Source organism: Jaculus jaculus, chromosome 10 (assembly GCF_020740685.1).
Source record: "Jaculus jaculus isolate mJacJac1 chromosome 10, mJacJac1.mat.Y.cur, whole genome shotgun sequence".
NCBI lineage: Eukaryota > Metazoa > Chordata > Mammalia > Rodentia > Dipodidae > Jaculus > Jaculus jaculus.
Genome location: NC_059111.1, coordinates 109,226,630 through 109,234,503, shown reverse-complemented (window position 1 = coordinate 109,234,503; position 7,874 = coordinate 109,226,630).

Genomic DNA, 7,874 nt, shown 5'->3' with positions numbered 1-7,874 from the left:
GAAGTCCTGTATGTAAACTGTGCGCTCGGCATACAGCAAGCACTCAATAACAATATTTATGGATTTGGGGGGCTGGAGAGATGGCTTAGCGGTTAAGAGCTTGCCTGTGAAATCTAAGGACCCCAGTTCAAGGCTCAGTTCCCCAGGACCCACATAAGTCAGATGCACAAGGTGGCACATGCTTCTGGAGTTCCTTTGCAGTGGCTGGAAGCCCTGGTGCGCCTATTCTCTCTGTCTGTAGCTCTCAAGTGAATAAATAAAAATAAACAAAAAAATATGGATTTTGCTTTGCCTTTTACTACAATGAACTCACCAAGAAAAATGTCAGTTTTTTTTTTTTTTCTGATGTGGTTTTCATCTGCATCATTAGTGCTTGTACCCTATGGTTTCAGACTTCCATATTGTCATGTCATTACCTCACAACCATGGAAAAATAGGCACATGGGGGATGAGGTACAAATAAGGCAAGACAAGGATTCTTCGGGTAGCTACCAGTCAGAAGTGGGCAGACTCACAACTGTGGTGAGGGACTGGTTTCGGTAGCATAACTCATTGAGAACATAACTATTTCTCCCACATCATTTTTTTTTCTTTCTAGGTAGGGCCTCACTCTAGTCCAGGCTGACCTGGAATTCACTATGCAGTCTCAGGGTGTCCATGAACTCCCAGCAATCCTCCTCCCAAGGGAGGAAGAAAGAGAGCGAGAATAGGTGTGCCAGTGCCTCTAGCCACTGCAAACTAACCCCAGACACATGTGCCACCATGTGCATCTGGCTTACATGGTGCCTGGGAGTCGAACATGGGTCCTTAGGCTTCGCAGGCAAGCACCTTATCACTAATCCATGTCTCCAGCCTTCCCATGTCATTAAAAAAAATGGTTTTGGGGCTACAGAGATGGCTTAGTGGTTAAGGTGCTTGCCTGCGAAGCCTAAGGACCCATGTTCTACTCTCCAGATCTCATATAGACCAGGCAGATGCACAGGATAACAAAAGCATGCAAGGTCACAAGTGCACACAAGATGGCCCATCTGTCTAGAGTTTGACTGCAGTGGCTGAAGGCCCTGGCATACCAATTCTCATTTGTTCTCTCTCATGGAAAAAATACCAAAAAACTTTTTTTTTTTTTTTTTTTTTTGCCAGTTGTGGTGGCACATGCCTTTAGCCCCAGCACTTGGGAAGCAGGGGTAGGAGGATCACCGTGAGTTTGAGGCCACCCTGAGATGACAACACACTGAATTCCAGGTCCGCATGGTCTAGAGTAAGACCCTACCTCAGATAAACAGAAGCAAACAATGTAGATAGATATAGATAGATATTTGTTGTTGTTTTGGAGGTAGGGTCTCACTCTAGCTCAGGCTGACCTGGAGTTCACTGTGTCGTCTCAGGGTGGCCTTCAACTCACAGCGATCCTCCTACCTCTGCCTCCCAAGTGCTAGGATTAAAGGAGTGTGCCACCATGCCTGGCCCAGTATATATATATATCTGTGTGTATATATGTATGTATGTGTATATATATATATATATTTTTTTTTTCAATTTATCTGTGAGCAGAAGAGAGAGTGAGTGTATGGGCACATCAGGGCCTCTTGCCACTGCAAATGAACTCCAGATGCATGGGACAGTTTGTGCACCTGGCTTTCCATGGACACTAGGGACTCTAACCTAGGCCAGGAGGCATTGTAAGCAAGTGCCTTTGACTACTGAAGCATTCCCCAACTCTCCAATCCCTCTTATAACACTTAAAATTTTGAATGTGGCCAGGCATGGTAGCACATGACTTTAATCCCAGCACTTGGGAGGCAGAGGTAGGAGGATCACCATGAGTTCAAGGCCATCCTGAGACAATATAGTGAACTCCAGGTCAACCTGGGCTAGAGTGAGACCCTACTCTAGAGTAAGACATATATATATATATATGTCTGTCTGTCTGTCTGTCTGTCTTTCTGTCTGGAGAAGCACGTTGTAGAGTCCCTTCCTTTGGCTCTTACATGCTTTCCACCATCTCTTCTGCAATGGACCCTGAGGCTTGGAAGGTGTGACTGAGATATTTCAGTGCTGAGTGCTCCTCTGTCACTTCTTCTCAGAACCATGGTGCCTTCTGTATCATCCCAAGGTCACTGCCATCTGAAAAGAGAAGCTTCTCTAACCAAAGTGAGATTAGCATTAATATATGGGTATGAACATTAAGAGAAGTGCTTACTGGGAAGTTTGGTGAGCATAGTATATACTTTTAGTCAAACAGCAGCAGATGTTACACTCCTAGGGCTCATGACTACCCCTGTTGTAGGTTTTTAAATAACAGGGATGTATTCCCTCCCATGGAGCAGGCCTCTAGTTAAATTAGAGGGTGGTTGGTTTCCCCCATAACAGATGTGCCACTATTGTACCAGTTGCCTCATTTGGCCTGGCTGGCCAAATATAAGGCTTATAGTGTCCACTGCTGAGGATCTTCACTGGTGATTTCTCTCTCTCCCATTGAACTGCATGCAGTGTGGCTTTTTCCAGCTTCCTGTCAGCTGGTCTACATGGAGGAGGTTTTCAGCTCAGCTCCAGCAGGGTTTCTCAGTGACCTTGCAGCCCAAGTATGTGGAGTTTTTAGCGATAGGGTCTTAGACCTATTCCTGGTGGGAAACCAAGGGCCTTGGCAATGGCCTATAATGTTTTGGGGGCATCAGGGACCTCTATTACCAACTACTCACAGGATGGTATCCCATCTCTGACACTGAAAATTTTCTAGTAACCATCTATGGTTCCTGTGTGTTCCATTGTCCAAAAAAGTAGGTTTCCATATGACATGACCTCATAGTGCTTGACACTACCTACACAACACCATCATAATAGAAAGAAAAGATCGTGACATCAAAATAAAAGAGAGACTGATTGAGAGGGGGAGGAGATATGATAGAGAATGGAGTTTCAAAGGGGAAAGTGGGAGGAGGGATGGTATTACCATAGGATATTGTTTACAATCATGGAAGTTGTTAATAAAAAAATAATTAAATTAAATAAATAAATAACAGTAATGAAAAGAAAGGAAAAAAAGAGAGAGACTGAGTGAGAGAGGGGATATGATAGAGTGGAGTTTCAAAGGGGAAAGTAGGGGGAGGGAGGAAATTACCATGGGATATTGTTTACAATTATGAAAGTTGTCAATAAAAAAATAATAAAAGGCTGGAGGGATGGCTTAGTGGTTAAGGCGTTTGCCTGCAAAGCCAAAGGACCCAGGTTCGATTCCCCAGGACCCATGTCAGCCAGATGTCCAAGGGTGCACAAGTGTCTGGAGTTTGTTTGCAGTGGCTGGAGGCCCTGGCACACCCATTCTCTCTCCCTCTTTCTCTGTTAAATAAATAAATAAAAATTAAAAAACAAAAAAATTAATGTGTCAATATATATAATTTGTTCAGAACTTTATTAATTAATTGATTGGTCAAAAATGATACAGTTTTCCAGCTGGGTATGGGCACACAACTTTAATCTCAGCACTCAGGAGACCAAGGGAAGAGGATTGTCATGAGTTTGAGGAACTACGGAGTGAATTCCAGGTCAGCTTGAGCTAGAGTGAAACTCTGCCTTAAAAAAAAAAAAAATCACAAGTCTGCCAGCCGGCTAGAGAGGTGGCTTAGAGGTTAAGGTGCTTGCCTGCAAAGCTAAAGGACTTCAGTTCAATTCCCCAGAACCAAAGATCCAGTTCAGCCTTGGCTAAGTAAGTCTTTATCTCAAAAAAGAAGGAAGGAAGGAAGATAGGGAGGGAGGGAGGGAGGAAAAAACGTAGGGAGGGAAGAAAGAAGGAAGGAAGGAAGAAAAGAGAGAGAGAAAGGAAGGAAGGAAGGAAGGAAGGAAAAGAAGAAAAGACAAGACTCAGTGAGCTTCCCCAACAAAGTTTATGTAGACCTGGGAACAGAGAACAGCTTTGTACTGATAATTTGCCAGCCTTAGACTAACTGACTAGAGTGAATTCCAGGTCGGCCTGGGCTATTGTCAATCTGCTGAGTCATCTCCCAAGCCTCCAGACTTTTTGCTTGTTTGTTTTGTTTTTCGAGGTAGGGTCTCACTCTAGCCCAGGCTGACCTGGAATTCACTATGTAGTCACAGGGTGGCCTCGAACTCACGGCGATCCTCCTAAATGCTGAGATTAAAGGTGTGCACTACCATGCCAAGCCAACCCCCAGACTTTCACTGGCAAATTGAATTGTGGAAAAAGGAAATGTTTTGGAAGACAGAAGGTGAGAAAAGATGAAATGTTCATTTAAACAATCCAAAAAAAAAAAAAAAAAGAAGAAGGAGAAGAGGAGAAAGAAGGGAAGAAGAATAGAGATGGCTGAGAGTTGGATGTAATTTTGGGGTCATTTGCTGTGCTAGGTGGAAAATCAGCTACACTTAAGTGTTTCTCATGGGAGAAATAAGGAAAACACAGTGAGCAGCCAGGTGTGGTGGTGCACTCAGCACTCAGGAGGCAGAGGTAATAGGATCACTATAAGTTTGAGGCCAGCCTGGGACAACAGAAGAATTCCAGGTCAGCTTGGGCTAGAGAAAGACTACCTCAAAAAAAAAAAAAAAGTAAAGAAAACCCAGTGAGCTTCCCCATCAGAGTTTATGCAGAGAAGGGAGCAGAGACCAGCTCTCGACTGATAATTTGCTCCATGTATAGTGCATTTTCACAACTGTAACAGCTGGGTGGACCATTACTGTAAAATCATAGGTACAGGCTAGTTCATATTGGACCTGATGTGAATTTTTCTTCCTTCCTTTCTTTCTTTTTTCTTTTACGAGGTAAGGTTTCGCCGTAGTCCAGGCTGACATGGATGGAATTCACTCTGTATTCTCAGGGTGGCCTCGAACTCACAGCGATCCTCCTACCTCTGCCTCCCTAGTGCTGGGATTAAAGGCATGCGCCACCATGCCAGATTCTCCCTCACATTCTTACTGACTTCTGTAACAGCTGTGCCTTCTCTGCTTTTAAGTTCTACAGGAGCTATGCCACAGTGGGTCTCAGGCTCGGCAGCAGCCTATAGGACAGTGCTGGTGTCCAAAGCCTTCAGTGTACTAGCTATATTGAAGGAGTTAGCGTGTCAGAGAATCAACTTATTGGCCAGCGACAAGAAGCCTGTAAGGATACAGCCCCTGCTACCTTGATGCCACCCCTTCCCCCCCTCCTTGGACATAAAACCTCCCTGGCCAATGCTAGGGGTCCCCTCGCATTTCCAGAGCCCCGGCTGCAGAAATATGAAGTGTCCCTCTATAAATGACCTCCAATAAAGCTCTTTGTTTTCTTTGAGGTAGGGTAAAAAGGTAATTGGTGAACAAAATGCTAAAGCCAACATCTAGATCTTTCTTACCCTCTCAGGACCTGTGCTGGGAAACCACTTGGGGCAATAGGACCCACCAGAATAGATTTAAGAACCCACAGACAGACAGTCTTGGCACTCACTAGCTCTGGATGGCTTCTCTAAACCCATGTTCCCCAGCTTTCTCAGTTTTGTCCCATTATGACAAACCCTAAGAGGGATCAAGTATGTATTTCCCAAGTATCCACTTATGCAGTCATAAGAGCAAGGACTGTGTCTTATACGTTTCCACTAAATGTTCAACAATGATCCTAGACACCATCCACTTTCAGTCTTATCCCCCAAGCACTCTTTCTCTATCATGAAACAAATTAAGACTGAGGCCATGAGTTGGAAGGTCACGCTGTCATATAGCTTTCTCCAAGCTTGGCATGGCCATCATCACCATTAGACACAGCATCTGTGATACCCTTGGTCCACAATTATGACAATGAAGTAAATAGAATAGCTAGGTCTACAATATTACAATAAGGCCGTTAACATTCCCCCATGGAATGGGAGGCCATAGGACCCGCACCTGAGATTCCAGTCACCTCTGCCTTCTGCCTCTGTTGTGTGTATCTTAGACACGCTGAAGTATATGAAATGGAAAACTGCTTGGGGTGAGACTTCTCAGGGGTGCACCATGCTTCTGTAAGTAACCCCAACACATTCACTCACCAAGCCAGACATGACGGAATCTTCTGTCTGTTTGTTCCTTCCCTAGTACCAGTGAGTGAGCCTTTCTATAGCATGCCAGGGGTCATGCCACAACACCCTTTGCCCCTTCGAACTCTCTTAAACAGTGGCCTCTGCAGGGCTCTGCCTGTATGCAGTAGTCGGGTGGCAATGCAAATGCTGGAAATCCAGATACCCTCACTGGAACTTTGCAGGGGCAGGAAGTCTACAAAGGATACCATAAGATGACAAAGCAAACCAGCTATGCGGAGTTCTGGACACACGGTCCACCATGTCTGGAAGGGCAAAGCAACTCTGAGCTCTGGATGCTAAATCTAAAGTATTACTTTTTTAATGTCATTTTTTCTCATTATTTTAAATTTTACATTAAAAATTACTCACTCCTGTCAGATTGGCTACCATCATGAAAACAAATGATCATAAATGTTGGCGGGGATGTGGAAAAAGAGGAACTCTTCTACAGTGCTGGTGGGAATGCAATCTGGTCCAGCCATTGTGGAAATCAGTGTGGAGGTTCCTAAAACAGCTAAAGATTGATCTACCATATGACCCAGCTAGGCATATATCCAAAGGACTCATTTCATTTCCTTAGAAGTATGTGCTCAACCATGTTTATTGCTGCTCAATTTATAATAGTTGGGAAATGGAACCAGCCTAGATGTCCCTCAACTGATGAGTGGATAATGAAGATGTGGCACATTTATACAATGGAGTTCTACTCAGCGGTAAAGAAAAATGAAGTTATGAAATTTGCAGAAAAATGGATGGATCTGGAAAGGATTATACTAAATGAGGTAACCCAGGCCCAGAAAGCCAAGCGCCACATGTTCTCTCTCATATGTGGATCCTAGCTACAGATGATTGGGCTTCTGCGTGAGAAGGAAAATACTTAGTAGCAGAGGCCAGTAAGTTAAAAAGGAGATATAAAGGGAAGAGAAAGGAAGGGAGGAGGGTACTTAATAGGTTGGTATTGTATATATGTAAGTACAATGATTGAGATGGGGAGGTAATATGATGGAGAATGGAATTTCAAAGGGGAAAGTGGGTGGGGGGGGTATTACCATGGGATATTTTTTTATAATCATGGAAAATGTTAATAAAAATTGTGAAAAGAAAAAAAAATAAAAAGTTAAAAAATTACTTTAGCTGGGCGTGGTGGCACACGCTTTTAATCCCAGCACTTGGGAGGCAGAGGTAAGAGGATCACCGTGAGGCTACCCTGAGACTGCATAGTGAATTCCAGGTCAGCCTGAAATAGAGTGAAACCCTATCTCTAAAAAACAAAACAATTACTTTAAAACAATACATTTTGGGGTCTGGAGAGATGGCTGAGTGTTTAAGGGACTTGCCTGCAAAGCCTAAGGACCTAGGTTCAATTGTCCAGTACCCACGTAAGCCAGATGCACAAGGTGGCACATGCATCTGGAGTTCATTTGCAGTGGCTGGAGGCCCTGGTTAGCCCATTCTCTCTATATATCTGCCTCTTTCTTTCTCTCTCTCCCTCCCTCTCTCAAATAAATAAACAATGTTTTTAAAAGAAGAATACAGGGGCTGAAGAGATAGCTTAGTGGTTAAGGCATTTGCCTGCAAAGCCAAAGCACCCAGGTGGCACACACATTGGAAATTCATTTGCAGTGTCCATTCTCTCTCTCTCTCCCTCCCTCCCTCCTTGCCCCTATCTCTGACTCTCTCAAAAAAAAAAAAAAAAAAAAAAAAAAAAAAAAAGCCTACAAAGCCAAAGGACCCATGTTCAATTCCCACATAAGCCAGATGCACAATGTGGTGCATATCTGGAGTTCATTTGCAGTGGCTGGAGGCTTTGGCACACCCATTTTCTTTCTCACTCAAATA